The following is an 18722-nucleotide window of genomic DNA, read 5'->3' as shown; positions in this document are numbered from 1 at the left end:
TCGCTCACAGGGTCCTCTTTCTCATGCTTTAGAGATGGTCCAGTAGGCATGGGTGTTTTTTCTTTTATTGAAAAGAGATTGTTTTCATACATTATATTCTAATTATGCTTTCCCCTCTTCCAACTCCTCTGAGATTCCTTCCACCTTCCCTCTCATCAGAATCCACCCTTTCTATCTCTCTTATTAGTAACAAACAGGCATCTCAAAGAATTTTTTAAAAATTAAATTAAACAGGCTCTTTCTTCCCATCGCTCATCGCCCACACCGGCCATCCAGCCAACTAACTTTCGGACCATGGCCAACCTCGAGCGTACCTTCATTGCCATCAAGCCAGATGGCGTGCAGCGCGGCCTGGTGGGCAAGATCATCAGGCGCTTCGAGCAGAAGGGGTTCCTTCGGGCTTCTGAGGAACTCCTGAAGCAGCACTACATTGACCTGAAAGACCTTCCTTTCTTCCCAGGGCTGGTGAAGTACATGAACTCGGGGCCCGTGGTGGCCATGGTCTGGGAGGGGCTCAATGTGGTGAAGACAGGCCAAATGATGCTGGGAGAGACCAATCCAGCTGACTCTAAGCCAGGCACCATTCGAGGGGATTTTTGCATTCAAGTTGGCAGGAACATCATTCATGGCAGTGATTCAGTGCAAAGTGCAGAAAATGGTTTCAGCCTGAAGAACTGGTTGACTGCAAGTCTTGTGCTCATGACTGGGTATATGAGTAGAGATGGATAGTTCTCAGCATTATTGATGGATCCCTGGGCACAACTCTTCATTCCACAGAATGGATCATCTTTTCTAAAACAATAAAGACTTTGGAACTGGAAAAAAAATTAAATTAAACAAAACAAACAAACTAGAATAGAACAAAACAAAGAAACAGAAGAAAAAGAGCCAGAGAAAATGCATGAGATATGCATGTAGATGTAGATACACATGTTCATATAGACATATGCTCATACACACGGGAATCCCCTTAAAAACTCAAAACTGGAAGCCATATTATATATGCAAAGAACCTGTAAGGTTAAAAAAAAGAAGGTGTTTCAAACTCTTGTGAGACAAAGAACTTCCAAAGACACCCCTGAGTTTCTTTTGCCATCTCCTGCAGGGCATGGGGCCCGCCTTTAAGTGTGGTTTGCATCCCCAATGAGACTCCATTGGAGAGAACTGACCTTTCATGCATGTGGTTACCAACTAGACATAGCTTCTGGATTAGGGGCAGGGGCTTGTCCACTTCTCTTCTCAGTGCTGGAACCTCGCCTGGTGCAGATTCACACAGCCCTGTGCATGGTGCCACGTTCTCTGTGAGCTCATACATGTATCAGTCCTGCTGAGTATAGAAGACTTTGTTTCCCTGGTGTCCTACTTCCCCTCTGGGTCTTCTTTCTGCCAGTTTCCCTGAGGGGAGAGATTTGATGAGACATTTCTCAACTGAATTATTGAACCAGATTTTATAGTAAAACCACAAATTCTGGCGTCTGTTTGAGATTTCATTGGAAATGTTTGCCCAACCAGGCATGATGGCATACTTCTTTAATCCCAGTGCTGGGGGGTGGGACGCAGAGGCAAGTGGGTCTCTGTGAGTTTGAGACCAGCGTGATCTACAGAGCAAGTTCCAGAGCTAACAGAACTCTATAGAAAGATATTGTCTCAAAAAATAAACAAATGAAAATGATAATAAATAAATTAAAGGTTGCCTATAATGAGATCGCTAATATTATTTAGTTACATTTTCTTGGGGTGTATACTTAGGGGGAGGTATTTGAGTTGGAATGGGAGAGGATTTCATGAGATTTTTTTTTATCTTAAACATGCCTTATAAAAACAAACAAAGTTTGGATTTATGGTTGTATTTTTGCTGATAAAATATGCTAGCCCGTCCAGGATACCATCCATATCTGCTTCAAGACCCAGGGTTGGTAGTGGAGAGAGCGCCAGGTTCCCTTGCATTTCTAACTGCATCATTGGTGCAGTGCATGATGCACAGAGACTCTCCACAGTCACCGTCTACCAGTGGGACTCTGGATTATATCCACTTCGAGTTCACTCTGCGGCAGGTTAGCACTGCTGTCCTTGTTACAGACAAGGAAAGGAGGCTCGAGGTGGCCCCCTAAATGAGAATGTGTATCCGACCCAGACCAGGGTCTGCTTTTAACCAGTAGCTGCTGGCTCTTGACTTGGGAAAGTTGCTTTTGCTGTCACAACCTCCTCTTCCCCATTTTAAATGTTTTGGACAGTTAACCTGGAAACAGTAGAATCAAGAGTCAGGGACCAGTGATCATTCTTCCGTGGGGATTTTTCTTGATGACTTTGACAAATGTTTTCTCACAACCATTGTCTGAGACACTAGGAAGAGCACAGCTGTTGAACACAAACACCTGTATTTGGGGACAATGCAAAACCCTACAAGAATGGGTTCCCTTTCATCAGAATTAAGACATACTCCTGCGAGAATGGGTCATCTATGTCAGAGTCGGGTTTCCTGAAAAGCTCCCATTGGAACTACAAACACGCTTTGTCATTATCCTTCACGGCAGGTATCAGGGGCAGCTGTAACATTTCTGAACTAACCCAAATATTGACAACCGAAGAACAGGGGAACCCTTCCGAGGTCATGGTTCTCACCCTCCTGTTGCCAGTGCAGATCTCCAGCTCCAGTGTGTTGAAGGGAAACTGCTGTCAGGGTGTAAAAGTGTAAAGACTCCGTGGACTCAGAAATGAGAGAGGAAGCACATTGGGAGGGGGAAGCAGTCCATGGGAGGTGACGCTCGACATCACTAAGGTTCTTGGAGCTCAGGAATAGTAGGTACAGCATAAGAACTTGAAGTGAGCTTCTTAACTGATGTGAAGAGTATAACCCAGAGGACAGGAATCTTCTGAGAAATCTAAAGACTTGGGGAGGATTGGAATCTGCAAATAATTGATTTGTCGCGAGAGTAAAGACATAGAGCCTGAAAACTTGGGCTGATGATACTCTTACAAAACACTAAAATGGACTGTTGATCACGTGGGAATCCACAGGAGGGAAAGCATGTGTCAAGGGAGTCTTTGTGAGTTGGGTGGTGCACTATCTTGTCAAGGGAATCTTTGTGAGTTGGGTGGTGCACTATCTTGAGAGGGAGTGCCTGTGTGGGTAGAGTGGAGAAAAGCTGTGCTTATTCCAGATTTACCTAAGTATTTGAAGACATTTCTCATTATAATCTTCTCTTCCAGATAATGAAAAAGACTCTAGTTGGCAATCCAGTTAACAGGATTTATAATTAGTGGAGGATAGAAGAAATTTTTAAAAAAAGACAAATGAAATGGAGAAGTAAACCAGTCAGTGAGCTGGGAAGATGGGCAAGTCTGAGGTCAGCCCTGGAGCCACCTAGGAGAGGGGAGAGTGACCCCTGACAGTTATTGTCTGACCTCCATGGCATGTGCATGCCTGTAGACACACACACACCAACATAATAATATTTTTAAAATAAGTAATGAAAAACTGAGCCAAATGATGAGAATTCCTTTAAATATTTTAAGGGATTTAATGTTATAGTTACAATAATCAAGTTACTCACATTTTAGAAGAATCGCTTTTTCTATAATATGGACACAGACTGAAGGAAGCTCACTTTAGAAATAAGCCAAAAGGCACAAAGTGAGGTTGAATGGAGTAAAATAAACACACGGTGAGCGCTAGAGAATTAGGAGACATGAGCATGTTGGTGATAGGCAGAGCCATTAGGGAGCCCATCAGTGGTTCTCAACCCGTGGGTCACGACCCCGTTGGCAAACCTCTGTCTCAAAAAACAATTTGCATTACAGTCCACAACAGTAGCAAAATTACAGTTATGAAGTAGCAATGAAAATAATCTTATAGTTGGGGTCACCACAACAGGAGGAACTGTATTAAAGGGTCGCAGCATTAGGAAAGTTGAGAACAACCACTGTACAAGATCGCACATGCATCCCCTATAGTCAGAAGAAAGAACATGACCAAAATTCATGCAACATTATATTTCAAGAAATCTGGGCCAAAGAAACCAAAAGTACATTGTCAAAGTGGCCTGATGCCTCAGAGACTACAGAAAGGGTTTTGGAGATCAGAGCCAACTGCTACCTACAGGCCAGGACTGTGTATAACAGGAAGACAAGACAAAATCAAATCACAGTACATCAGGAGAGGAGATAAAAAGTGGTCTGTGCAGTGGAATCAGGACTCAGGCAGGACCTCTGTGTTCAGCTGATATGGGAAATGTCAGTTGAAAAGACAAGACTAGACCACACATTGAGTGTGTAAATTACACTGGACGGAGACAGGACCGAGCTGTGTATGCGCACACTGTGTCACAATAGAGGACTCTTGGTATAGACTGCCTCCATGTGCAAGCCAGTCAGTACAATAGGCCTCCTATTCTTCAATCTCTTGAAAATATACACACAATTAGATTAAATCAGGTCTTTATTATCTTCTGAGATGTTGTTATGGTTTTTAAATCTACTGGCAGTTCAGTACTAAATAGATTTTCTTAGTAACCATTTCTGTGAAAACATTTTAAATGTGATTCACTGCTATGATCAGCAATAGAAAAAGGCTGTAAGATTTCCACTGTTTTAAATTCGGTCCCCCTTGATCTGTCACGTCTGAACTGTAATTTTGCAAACCATTTATCTTCTCACTGGAGTCTTCTGCTGGAGTGGACAGTGCTCGTGGTTTTATTTGATCACAGGCAGTGAGTTCTGCTATTCTCTTCCTGATATCGTGCATCTCAAACAGCTCCCTAATGAGTCCTCCAATGAGCCCCAGTACTGTTAGCTTTGATAGATTTTCCACTGCGAGACTGGGCTTCTAGAAACAATCGACTCGTTTCCTTAGTGACTCTTTGTTTCTATGGAATTTCATTATATTAAATCATGGATTTTAGTTCCTACTGAGAATTTTTCTAGTATTAGGTTCATTTCCCTTTAGTTCCTAATTTGGGTGACATTTGGAAGCTGGGAACTTGGGAACTCATGCATCTATTCATGAAGCGTGAATTAAGAGCTACCATGTCATGTGCTTAGGCCTTGAGGTTCTAGATCCAAAAGGTTCATGAGAGATAATGCTGCAGCGTGCAGTGGTGACGCAGCTAGGAGGGCTCGCAAAGGCAGTGGTGCTGGGATCAGTCTTTGGGGGTGGGTACAATCTAGCTAGAGTAAGACAGAAAGTAAAGGTAAAGTTAAAAGAACATTCTCTGTCAAATAGCCTATATTTTACAGAAAGACACAGGTGAGTCTGAAACATACTAGAAAACAAAATGTTGGCAGATCTACTTGACTGAAGATCTCTGGGCGGGTAGATGTATGGCCTCTGTTCATCTTCAGTCGACCATGTTCTTGCACTTCAGTGTGTTCTCCGTCTCAGTTCTGCTGGAGTGCCTCTGACAACAGCTGGTGTTCCACAGTCTCCAGGCAGCTTGAGCCGTCACTGGCCCCCTCAAAGCTGGAGTACCCACTTTGCCTGAGGCTCCACATTCCATCTGCACACATGTATCCTCACCTTCTCTTACCTGGTTCAAATCCTGCCTGTTCTATGTTCCTCGGTGATGTTTTCATGTGTCCATTGTTTCAGTTGACCCTGCTTGCTGATCTACTCTCCCCTGTCTCCCTGTCTCACTCTTGGTCTGCCCTCAGTGTCCCTCCTTCCACTTCATGGCATGAATATTTCATCCTAGCCTTCCTGTAAAACATGGCGTCCCCTCTCGTGGGCCCCTTCTAGCTTGTGACCTTCACCACATTGGCTCCCCCATAAATACACATATATAAAAATCAGAAGATCAGATCTGCTTGTGAGAGAGAGCATGCACTGTCTCTCTGAACCTGGGTTACTTCACTTAACATAGTATCTCCCACTTGCACCCATTTCCTGCAAAGTTTCATGACTTCAGTGGCGGTTCTCAGCCTTCCTAACGCTGAGACACTTTAATGCAGCTCCTCATGTTGTAGTGACCCCCCAACTATAAATTGTTTCATTGATGTTTTATAACTGTAATTTTGTTGCTGTTATGAATCATAATGTAAATATCCAATATGCAGGATATCCAGTATGCAACCCCTATTGGTGTTAGAAAGGGTGTTTGATTCCCCCCAAAGGGGTCATGACCCACAGGTTGAGAACCACTGCCTTTTAGCTAAATAAAATTTCATTGAATATGTGTATGACAATTTCATTATCCAGTTACCTGTTGATAGATATGTAAGATGATTCTATTTCCATACTATTGTGAATGGAGTAGAATTAAATATGAATGTATTTCTGCAGGGTAAAGAGTCCTTTGGGTATATTCAGATTAAAAGCTACCATGAAAAATACCTGTAATAAATGTGGATATGTCCATGAATTCCAATATACTCACTAAAATTTAGTTACAAAATTAATCCCCAAATGGCATTAACAGTAACTATTGGGTGAATGGTTCTTATGAAAATGTGAGTTAATATATTGCTGGGTAAACAGACAGTGCTGAATGCTTGTTTTAAAACAGTTTAAAAGACAAACTGTAGAAGAAACAACTCAGGCACACCCATCATAGTATTAACAGCCATTATTTCTAGCTAGTTACATGAGAGCTGTCCTTTGTCCTCTTTGTCCTCACTTTTTGCCCGGTTTTGGATTTACAAGTTTTTTCACAGTAGACTTGTGGAGCTTCTATGACAAAAAAAAAAAAAAAAAAAAAAAAAAAAAAAGTAGTTGGAATCATTTCAACCATTTTAAATTTATTTTAACTTCTAAAGTAGTTTTTTAAACTATATTCTTCCTTCAAGATGTTCAACTTATTCCTTGCTTCATAGATTGCTTGCTACTCACCAACCAGAAATAGTTTTGGACTGTGCTTTTGTATGTTTGAGACAGGGTTGCACCCTATAGCATAAATGGACCTGGAACTCACTGCATAGCCCAGGATAGCCCCGAAGTCCTGCCAATCCTCTTGCTTCAGTCGCAGCATTAGAATTACAGGTGTGACCCACAGTAGCCTCGAGAATAAGCTTCATATGCCCTGCTGCCAGGACCTTGTTCTTCTTTTATAACCCATTATCACATTCTTCCTTACATTTTAATCGTATGTATCAAACCCCACGTGGCTAGCTCCTGTGCACACACAGAAATCACAGTGGTTCCTGGGCGAATGAGTGCTGATGGTCATTCTCAAAGTGCACAGCTGTTCCCTGTAAAGAGCTCATCATCGTATTAGGGAGACGGTGTGTCAAGGGAGAGATGGACGTTGACTTCCAAAGCATAGGATAAGAATTGTCAGGAAGGGAGTGTTGTATAATCAACAATGTTGTTAACACTAGAGAGTCTAAAGCCTGCCCATAGATTCCTCTTTCCTAAAATGCAATGCAAGGATTATGACTGAAACGGAAGCTGTTGAAAGTAGCACATTTACTTAGATACAAGCTTCAGTGGCATTTGAAGGCCAAAATTATGAATGAAAGTCATGGGCTAGAGATAGTGAGTAGCCTAGACTTGTCTCTTCCCTCAGTCCTTTGATCCTGGCTCTGCACAGAAGTAGATGTTCCACTAATCCACAGAGCAGATCATCTGTACCTTAGCAGCTCTTTGGCTTCTTCCCGTTCACCTGCCTTTTTATTTCCTCATGGCTGTTATTAATGTGTATTAATATTAAATAGAATGAGTATTTTCCCTTTGTTCTAGCTCAAGAGGGAAGAAATGGAGGAGTGGCATCTTTCTGCCTCAAATCACACATTTAATGATTAGTTGGTATCGTCACGTGCTCCTGTCACTGTGATAACAGGAAACGAGGCATCATGGGTAGACTCCCCTAAAGTTAAAGGTTAGCAGTGGGACTGCGGAGTGCCTAGCAGACATTGTGTCTTCCAGCCCCACGGAGAAGGGATTTGTGAGCCTGCTGGGTATTAGCAGAGCCAGTTCAGTCCACTTTTCCCTCCTCTCTGTTTGGGGATCTAAATATAGCTTTAGTTAAAGGAACATCGTGTGCATGATAATTTCAAACATTTTCCGTAAATGTTTCTGAAGAGGAGTGCTCTTCTGGAAGTACACAATCACTTGCTCTGCACAATACCAGCCCCTGTACAGAATTCCTTCTCTAATTCACCTATTCACAGCCAGAGCTGTTAAATCTTGCTTCTCTGTGTGAAATGAATTCAATAAAATCATGGCTTAAGCTGTCCTTCCTATCATCTCTGTGTCTTGACAGTTTATGCTCGTCTCTGTTGCCTTTAATGTTACCTCTCTTTAAAGCCAGTGGAGACAAAGGTTGGTAGCTCTTGAGCCACACTGCACCCTCTGAAAGTGTCTTTGTAACCAGGATGCTGCCTGTCTGGATCACAGAGGACAGCAGAGAGAAACGTTTCAGGGCAGACCAGTTGTTTAGCTATAAAAGCACTGAGAATTTTTCTGGACAGACTGAGTTTAAAATAAAAATAAGCCTGCAGTAGCTGAACTTCCATTTCGGAGTGGGCTCAAACTGATAAAGGCAATGTGTGGAAGCTAGGCAAACCCATCATGGACTCTTATTTTATCCTTGCATTTTGTGCATACCGGTGCTGTCTCTTTAGGGTCTCTAGAGACTTTGGGGTATCTGTAACTCAGAAACACCAAACAGCAAATGCACAGATAAAAATTTGTAAGTCTCTAATAGGAGCGGCTACCTCATGTTCATCATGCTGCCTGGACCTGAGTTCCCCTTTCAACTGTGTTGTTTCTGAGGGGTTAAGTGTTCGCTTGGTTACAGCTTTCTGCTCATGACTAGAGACTGCTTCTGCAGTTAGCTGTTCTGAATATTAAGGCCAGGAAGGTTCTTCTCAAGCAGGAAGTTTTCCTGCCCTTTACCCCCTTCTCCCACGCCCTCTGTGGACTCATGGTATCTTTTCCTTGGACAGGTAAGCCACCTAAGGGCAGGAACCTGTGCTTCCCAATTATAACTCATGCCATTCCTCTGCATCTTACAAGCCCGGGGATTCTTGCTGGGTCTGTGAGCTCACCCTTACTGACATGTCCTATGGGCAAGAACTCTGCCCTTACCTGCTATATAGTGTAGACCCATGGTTTTGAAAGCCTTTATTAAATTTATTCTTTGACAGTCTTGTACTTGTACATGATACATTCTGATTATTGTCACCCCACTCTCTATGAACTACGCCCAGCATTTTTAATGCTTTCTCTTCCCCTCTATGTCCTGTCCCCCTTTCATGACTTCTTGCTCCATTTTTGTGACTTTTTTTTTCAGAATTTTCTTGCTTTTCTTAATCTCTGACTTAGTTTGGGCTGCCAGAAACAAAGACCATAGACTTGGGTGGGTTTCAAATCCCAGAAATTAATTTCTCACATTTATAAGGTGAGTATTCGGAGATCAGAGTACCCAGCAAGTCTGCTCTCTGTGAGGACCCACTTCCTGGTTTCCAAGTGACCATCTTCTCAGGTAGAGAGCAGAGAAAGAAAAAAAAACTGTGTCCCCTGTCTTTATAAGGGCACTGACTCCATTCATAAGGGTTCCACACTTGTGACCCAGTTGTGTCTCCAAGACTGTCCTCTCATGCTGTCAGTGCAGGGGGCTGGGACATCAGCATTTATACACAGGCAGGAGACACATCAGTCTATAGCAATCAGAAACAGACTAGCTAAAAGTATTTAGTTATCAGCTGGTTCTCTGATAACTAAATTCTCTCTGGGCATTTACATACCCAATTCTTGCTTTTTACCTTTTAGAAGTGTGATTCTTTTGATTTGGAGTTTTTCTTTGTCACAGTACCTTAAGAATAGGAAGCCTTTCATTTTTATGAAAAACTAAAGCATTATTCCTCTTCCTGAGTTATTACTAGTTACTATGGGTGAAGTCTTTGCTGACTTTTTTTTTTGGAAGATGGTTTTTAGAGAGATGTGGAATAAATATAAGCATCTGCTCTCTTACTGTTGAAAGAAAGAATAAAGTTGGGTGCATATAGTTACATTTTATTTTAACCAATGAATAATTTTAAAATGTTAACTCCATTTACTATTTTTTATACCCTTTCATAAATATGACTCAGAATTTAGGGAAAACCATTACATACTGTTCCAGGTGCCTGATATGGTATAGACAATAATTTCATGGTAGTCTGGTAATATTTGCATTGCTATATCGCAAACAGAATGAGTCACAGTGGCTCTCTGTGGTAAAGCCAGGGGCTTACCTGCATAACAGCTGTTTACTTGGTCCTGTAATAATAGTCACAGTATATCTACACTGTGTTAACCTTGCCCAAGCTAGCCTTAAAAAGATAATTGGTTTCGAGAAAATAGCTGAAAAGGCTAGAAGAACTCCCCCATTCTCTCTCAAAGACACATCTGCTCCTAAGGCCTGTTTCCTGTTTCAAAGAAACTGAGCAGTGAAGTAAACTGAACTTCTACTCAGAATGCTGCTGCTGCCTGCAGGATGATCAGACGGCACTGGTGCAGTGTAGTTCTGCGATTACTCTGACTGTTTCAACGCAGGCCTAATATGAAGGACCTCATAAAACACTCAAAGGCGGCCTCCATGTTCCTTCATCGCTGATATTTGAGTTACTCCTTGCCTCTAAGCAGGTCTCTGGCCCCCACTGTCCCGCTTCTGAGACTGTCTTCATCTGTGAGCTATGGCCAACATGCCAGTTCATGGCCTGTGCATGCCCCTCCTGAAGCAGTTCATGGCCTGTGCATGCCCCTCCTGAAGCAGTTCATGGCCTGTGCATGCCCCTCCTGAAGCAGTTCATGGCCTGTGCATGCCCCTCCTGAAGCAGTTCATGCATCGCATGCATGTGCTGACTGCACTGCTTTTCTCTCACCTTCGTGCAGATGTGCCTGGGTCTTGTTCTCACTCTTTGCCGCATTTCTCCTTAAACTCATTAGCATGTCTTGTGTAGTGAATTCTACATTCTAGAATTACAGAACAGTACTTTTTATTTTGCTTGGTTTGGTTCCCTCAAGTTCTGCTGTCTGAAAGTAATATTGCCACAGTCTGTACTAATTTTGTCTCTTTGTGAGTAGGAAACAAGTTTGACATGTTCATCATACTCCATAACCCTCCCCCATTCCTGCTACTGAAGTCATCTAGCACAGAACCATTTCCAACAAATGCAGGCAGGACTATCGCATCCTCTTGTTTGCTCCTGGTTTTTTGCTTCTCTCCTCTGGCCCTTTTTCAGATTCCCTCTTTATATTAAAAGGAACGTGTCCTTGAATAACTCCTCTGTGTAATACTTAATGGTGCTTCATTCGCCAACTCGCAGACGAGGACTGTGAACTCTTTTGTTCTGTGTCTGCTTTTGTTCCCTGCCCTGCCTAGCAAATAAACGTGAGTTTTTGAAGGAATGCACTAAAGCTAGTTCTTTGTCCTTGCCCCCTGAAAACCCTAAATCTCTTCATGAAGTTATTATGAAGTGTTTGTTTTCCAGGTTTTTTTGCTACCAACTATGTGCATGCAATAATTAACATTTATTGATGACTTGTTTCATGTCCTCTATTGTGATATGTTTTAATCTGATAACAAAATTCCCCAAAGTTCCCTCTAAGGAGTCTAGTTCTAAATTACCTGGCTTCTCTATGTTAAGTGTAAACATAACATATTCTTTTTTTTTCTTTATATCACTTGTCCTGAAGGACTGTGAGACAAGGAGAAATGCCCTCAGAGTATCATTTGCTGGGACAGAGCTGCTCCAGCCAGTATGTCTACAAAAAGTCACGCTTTAATAGCTGGTAGAGTTTAGAGCAGAGAAAGCCATCATGTACCCCATGATGAAACCAGATAAGAAAGGAAGTGTGGGACCATGAAAAGATGTCTGCCCACTTGCCAGTAGTACGGCTGAGACAGAAGGAAGGCCCCTTTTGAGCAGTGGTATTTCTCTGGCCACCAGCTCTGCCATGCCTGTTCCTGCTAAGTGGTAGAAATTGCGGCTGTTAATTAATAGATGGTCTCATTCTTCATTACTACATGACCTGTCACCCCAAAACATAGCAGTTCACCACAGCGACTTCCATTCTTATTATTCTGCCATTCGGGGTCAATAGCTTAGCTAGGCCTGTTCTCCAGAGTCAACATGGCTCCGCTGCACTGGAGAGTATAATAATGAAGGCTGTTCTACTGACTAGAACCTTTATGCTGGCTGAAAGTTAGGGATTAGACACACACATTCATACATGCCTTAGACTTCATTGCATGGTATCTGTGTGTTCAGGAAGACAAACGTGGAAGCTACAGGGTACCCTGGAGTCCAGAGCCTTGAAGGACTCTCTTGTCACATCCTTCACAAACTGCTTGGCCATGGTTCCCATGCTGTGCTTTTCTTAAGGGTCTACCTGTCAACCTTACCTCCAAACATGTAACTTCTAGGCTTGTAATGGATGCAGTCAAGTTTTTTTCCTCTTACAGAAGCAACTCCTTGAAAGGGAGAATTAACTTACCTGTGCGCAGTGTATAGCAAAGGACCTAGCACAGAGTAATGGGGTAATCTGTTGATGCGTCCCCACACTCATGTGGGCCTTGTGTTGTGTACATAGAGATTAAATTCTATGATTAAAAAGTTAATGGAAGGGGGCTGGAGAGATGGCTCAGCGGTTAAGAGCATTGCCTGCTCTTCCAAAGGTCCTGAGTTCAATTCCCAGCAACCACATGGTGGCTCACAACCATCTGTAAAGAGGTCTGGCGCCCTCTTCTGGCCTTCAGGCATACAGACAGAATATTGTATACACAATAAATAAATATTTTTTAAAAAAGTTAATGGAAATGGCACAAAGTAAATTGGAAGTGTGTGCTCAGTGGTTCTAGTGTATATCAAGGAAATCACAGTATTCAGTATTCTTCAAGCCTTCAGAGTCATAGAGATCACCCAGTGTTTCCTTCTTGAATTCCCGAATCACATAGCCAGCAATGACTTCTCATTGTCATCATCTGGCTTCATAGTCTGTTCCAGTTGTCTTGTGTCGTGCATGTGTAATGTCAGACTTGTGAACATATATTCCAAAGTAAAGTCACAAGAACAGAAGTTTCCTCGCAAATGTATCCGCTTTGCTTGAAATACCATCACCTTTAAATAATGACCTAATGCTAGTTGATAGTTCCAAAATGATTTGGTATTGCGTATTGTTACTGAGTTCTTCCCAAATCTGCCTGGCCACTGTGGTGACTGTGTAGTCGGCCACCATAGCCCTGCACTTCTGTGGAATGCTACCATGAATTCAACAATGTTTTATCTTGTGGTTTGGGTGTCATTAGTTTTGCTAATTCTTGGAAATCCTTTAGGCAACATAAAATCATGTTGTCCACCTTAAGCCTTTTCAACACTTTTTATAACTGTGACCTCAAAGTTGGCAAAAGTAAATTTCACTAAAGACCAAAGGATACGACCTGCATGGATTTGGTTTTGTTGTTGCTCTTCTCTATTTGGCGTTCCGTATGCTTCTTATACCATGATAGGCATCTTGTTCTTTAGGTTGGGAAATTTTTCTCTATTATTTTGTTAAAACTGATTTCTGTGCTTTTGACCTGGGTTTCTTCTCTTTCCTGTGTCCCCATTATTTGTAGATTTGGCTTTTCATACTATCCTAGATTTCCTTTATGTTTTATGCCTAACGTTTTTTTAGATTTAATGTTTTCTATAACTGAGGTATCCATTTCTTCTACTTGTTTCCATGTTTTCTGCTCTTGGATAGGCTAACCTCTGAGGCTTTTGCTTGACTTTCTGAATTTCTCATTTCCAGTTTTATTTTGGCTTTCTGTAGTGATTTCATTTCTACTTTCATATCTTAAACTGTCTTCATTATCTTATTGAACTATTTCTTTGTGTTTTCATTGTCTTAAGTGGTTTGTTCATATTCCCTTTAAGGTCCTTCAACATATTCATAATCATTATTTTCACATCCTTGTCTTAGGCTTCCGATCTATGGCACGTCCCAGGGCCCTGTAGTAGGGTAATTATAGTGTCTTGACTGTTCGTGCTTGTGTTTTTGCCCCATGGTCTAGGCATCTGCAGTTATGATGATGGAGTTCTTGGATTCTGCTCTCTGGTCTTGTCTGTATTGGGTGTATGCTCCATTGTTGGTTGCTCTTTGCCCTTGGATCCTGGGAAAGTGTGGTGGTTGTGAAGTCTCTGGCAGAGAGTGCTGTTGCAGGTGACAGAAACAGAATAGAGATGCACGTGGAGGAGAGGCTGCAGGGCTGCGGGAGCAAACTAAGGGTTGGGTTGGCACCAAGAGGCAGAGTCCCTAGGGAGTGGAGGCAACAGCAGGACAGAGAATGAGTCTCAGAAACAGGGATGGAAAAGGTGGGGACTCTGGGTCTGCACCAAGAAGTGGAGTCTCCCGTGAATGGAGTTGGGGTGAAGGGGGAGGAGCTCCATCAAACAGACTGCTACAGGACCTAAAGTCTGGACAGAGCCTAATGGGGGACAGGAAGGATAGTGAGAAATCACCTGCCTGGTGTGTCCACTACGGGTCTCTGGTAGAAAGTGTTTCTACATATCAACAAGTGAGATACTCACACACAAAATGGAGATGGACTAGAAGGGAAGGCTGTGGGGGTGGGATAGAAAGAGCCAAGCTGAGTCCACACCAAGCGGCAAAGATGGAGGTAGTGTGGAAAGAGGCTGCTGCAGTGCTGACGGGGAGATTGGAGAAGGCTTAGTGGAGGGCAGGGAGCAGATGAACACTGTTTCTTGGCCTTCTTGTACCGCAGCCTCCCCAGAGTGACTGGCATTTGCTGGGTTGTGATGCTCATTGCACTGGTAACCTGGAAACCTTTCCCTCATTTCTGTCTGCTACACCATCCCAGTTACGGGAAGATGGTGTCCTTAGCCTGGTCCTCACTAATGGACCCCCAGCCTCTGACCCCTCCAGTCACTGCTTATCTTCCACGAGTACATGAAGCAGCATCTGAGATAGCGTGGCTTACATATATGTAAACGCCGACCTGTTTTACTGTTGTCATTGCTAGATTACAAATCAGTTTCAAAATATTGTTGGATTTTTAATGCCTTTCCACCATGTTATGCTCTTTCTGTCAACCATCATAAAATATATGGCCCTCTGTCAACCATCATAAAATATATGGCTCTCATGCCCACATAGATGTTGGGCAAAGAATTTCCTTTACACAGTGGTCTTGTGCTCAGGAAAGAATGGTGCTTTCAGCTCCAAAGCATAGCACGAGTTCTAATTGTTCTTAATAATAAAACCCAAAGTCGGGATGAAATCTGAGTGATCAGAGAAACAGTGCAGGCAGCCACTAGAGAGACCTTTTACCTCTACCGAATCCTCAGACCAAAAGGGCGATCCTGTCCTCAGACTGCACTCAGCTCCTGTCTCCTCCCGCCTTATGTTCCTCTCTTTGCTCAGCCATATCATTCCTGTCTTCACATCCCTAGTGCTGGGATTAAAGGTGTGGGATCCCAGCTGCTGGGATCACCTTTGTGTGAGCTCTGTTTCTCTTTTAGACAGATTAATTCTTGTGTAGCCAGGGGTGGCCTTGAACTAAGAGCTATCCCTCTGCCTCTGTCCCCCGAGTTCGGGGGATTAAAGGTGTGTGCCACCACTCCCTGGCCTCTAGTGGCTTAGCTCTGCACTCAGATCTCAGGCAAGCTTTTATTAGTTAAAACACAAACAAAATATCACTACACCAAAGTCCAGGGGAATAATGTGTAACAGATAAACTTAAACAACTTATTTAGGAAAACACTGGATGAGATGTCCACTCTCCAAACTCCTAATCTGGAAGTCCTAACAGTAAATCATTGCTTTGGGGGAAAAGTTTGTAAAATGGATTTAGCATGTAGCATAGTATGCATGAAGTTGAGTGTTGACAGAGATACCCGTCACGTTACAAAGCACAAAATAAATGACTGCCATTACCATGGTGGCTGCTCAGTTAGGAATGGTCTTGTCACTTTTTTCAGTGCTGCTCTGGGTAGCGGTTTAAATTCTGTTGTTAGTGAATGATTAACACTGTGTTTGATTCTGGTATTTGTGTTTTTGTTACCTAAGAAAGTAAGTTCTATTTCCCTCTACCGTCTCAGAAGAGGGAAGTGCAGGTTTTAAATCTCCTTCCCAAGTGTGTTTTAGAAATAGAAGTCCCTGTCACACTTGCTGAAGTGACCAGGGGAGATGGCCCTCACAGCGCCGTTATTCTAGCCTCCCATAGCTTCTGGCCCTAATGCATGTCTTAAAACATTTCCGTGGTATTACCCTTGGAAATCTGGCGTATCTGTGAACTAAAGGGATTTAAACATTGTCTCCTCACCAATGCCTTTTAATACTCCCCCTCTTCATCTGGACTAGACTATTAAGGGGTTTAATCATCAGTCAGAGTTTGTTTAAACCTTATGCCAGAGATAACCTCTAGAGAGCCAGTGTTCCTTCACAGTGCATGCACAGATGATGGGAAACAGCTCGCACTGTCTACACAGAGAGCCCATTTCCTACAGCTTCAGCCTCCCAGATTAACTACAGTAGCTAACTAAATGCAAGGACAGGCCCTTCTCCCCTCTTTGGGATAAATTAGTGATTATGAAAATTTGATTCTGATGCTTTTCCAGCATCTATCTTCAGTTCTTCTTAACTACTAAAGAATGTGGTTTTCTTGTTTTGATTTTTGAGACAGGGTTTCTCTGTGTAACAGCTCTGACTGCCCTGAAACTCATTTTGTAGACCAGACTGGCCTCCAGTTCACAGAGATCCACCTGCCTCCTGAGCTGTGGGACTCCACAGCCCCGTGGGAATGTGGTTTCCTAAGGAGAATGCATGGAGTTTGCAGCTGTGCTGTCCAGCTAGCGTCTCCTGCTGTCCCGCTGTGGATCCCCATCGCCTGCCTGTGTGAAGAGAGGACTTGGCTGTGTTTCCCGACAGCTGTTGTGTCTCCTCTTTGGCCAGTTGCTGACCCATCTCTTCCATCTAAATCTGGCCTTTGGTACAGACAGGAACAGAATGGGTCCCCGATGCCACCCGTACATCCTGAGACATCCCTCCTTGTCCACCTGTTTCCTGGTTTGCTCTAAGAAACAGCTCATGAGTTTGTGTCTACTGTCATGTGCAAAATTTACGGCAGATTTGGGTGATCTCCTTCCATCACGATGTTTTTGTGTTAAAAGCATTGGGTGGCATTTATGTTACCAGCATAGAATACTTTCTGTAACCCAAACCTTGCTAAATTAGTGTACTGCTTAAATCTGCTGGCATAGAAGTTACCAGAAGTCTTCTGTGTTTAAAGAAAATATGTCCATGAGTAGAGATTGTTTTAATATTTTCTGAAGGTTAACCCTTTCTGCTTTTGTTTTTATGTCTTATGTCTTATGGCTCAGAGGTTAAGAGCATTGACTGTTCTTCTGGAGGTCCTGAGTTTAATTCCCAGCAACCATGGGTTAGCTCATAATCTGAGCTAACGTATAGCTGAGAGCCAATGCCCCTTTCTGGCTTGCAGGCACACAGAACACTATATGCATAATAAATTAATGTTTTTAAAAAAGATACATATCTTTTAAAAAAATTAAAAAAGGAAAGAAGCTGAGTGGTAGTGGTGCCATAGCATGCTGCAGAACAAAATGATTGCCACAAAACATCGTTTGCTTCAGACGAAACTTTTGCCTTCAGTTGCTGTTAAGGCAGCCAAGCCTATCAGCCTTAGTTTCAGTGAGTGTGGGTATGTCCCACAAAAGCAGATACTCAGGGTTTCAGCTGAGGCATGCACACTCACACATGGGTCAGGAGAGCCTCTCTGGTTTTTCACTCATTTCCCTGCGCGCTACCTGGTAGCTGTCAAGTTTATCTAGGTAGAAAGATGGGCGTCTGTGGAGTTTATGAAACTAGTTCAGGTGCCTCCTCTGTGCCTGTTTTGAGGGATGCTGCAAATGCACTGAAGAGCAACAGAACGGAGAGGGAACTCCTGTGCTGCCTTTCCAAGTTTCTGTCACACTCTGGAATCCGTATGCATGAATCTCGAAAACTCTTTGTGTTTGTCTGGCTCACCTGGAGGCTTTAGTTATAACCAGCATGCATTGCATTATGGGCTTACTGCCTTGACAGAACCAAAGTTACAAGTGTGGGTTTTGAAGACTGTCTGGATCCAGATTTAAAGGCTGTGTTGTTTGCAGTAAATCCCCTGAATTAAAGGTAGCCACAGCCTTTCAGAAATCTCCAACACATCATCCCGTGTTACTAACCACAGACTGTTTCTGATGACCGTTAGGAAGGTACTAGAAAACATGTCCTCCTCATCCCCAGAAGAGGATAAAGGGAAAGGAGAGAGCCATGAGATCTGATGCAGTGACGTAACATGGCCTGATCTGAACCTGGTTAGTAGCGAAGCTCCAGTTCCCTTCTGGATCCTCCTCTGTGTGCAGCGTCACAGTGCAGCCTGGACGCCTTGCAGAGACAGCACACCCACAGTGCCACCTTCCAAACCAGATGAGCCAGGCCTGCACCCACATGAGAGATTCGGCATTCTTACTCTTCATTGTCTCAAGAGGATGTGAAAGTGTGGAAACGTCATTGATTAGATCTCTGCACCGTGGTTCTATAGTCTCCTCCAGTTGTGTTTCCAGGAGTGCCCCTATTCCTTTGTGACCATGACAGACTCTGACATTGACATGGTTGCAGAATGATTTCCACATGTTGTTCCGGGCCTCGTGTAAGAGCAGTAGTTTCAACAGTAGCAGTACTGACTCATGAGCAAGGGCAATACCAAGTGTCTTATTGAAAGTTGATGCTGTGTTTACCGTATGCT

At 43.1% G+C, this 18722-nt stretch overlaps 1 protein-coding gene and 1 pseudogene across 3 annotated transcripts in view; both read left to right on the top strand.

Annotated features, from left to right (window-relative positions):
* Fer (FER tyrosine kinase) overlaps positions 1 to 18722 on the top strand; it is a 328203-nt gene that overhangs the window by 294318 nt on the left and 15163 nt on the right. The window lies entirely within an intron of this gene.
* LOC142836789 (nucleoside diphosphate kinase B pseudogene) lies at positions 240 to 850 on the top strand (annotated as a pseudogene).

Source organism: Microtus pennsylvanicus, chromosome 17 (assembly GCF_037038515.1).
Source record: "Microtus pennsylvanicus isolate mMicPen1 chromosome 17, mMicPen1.hap1, whole genome shotgun sequence".
In the NCBI taxonomy this organism is placed as follows: Eukaryota; Metazoa; Chordata; class Mammalia; order Rodentia; family Cricetidae; genus Microtus; species Microtus pennsylvanicus.
The sequence above is the reverse complement of the archived record's forward strand: the minus strand, read 5'-3'. Positions and strand labels throughout refer to the sequence as shown.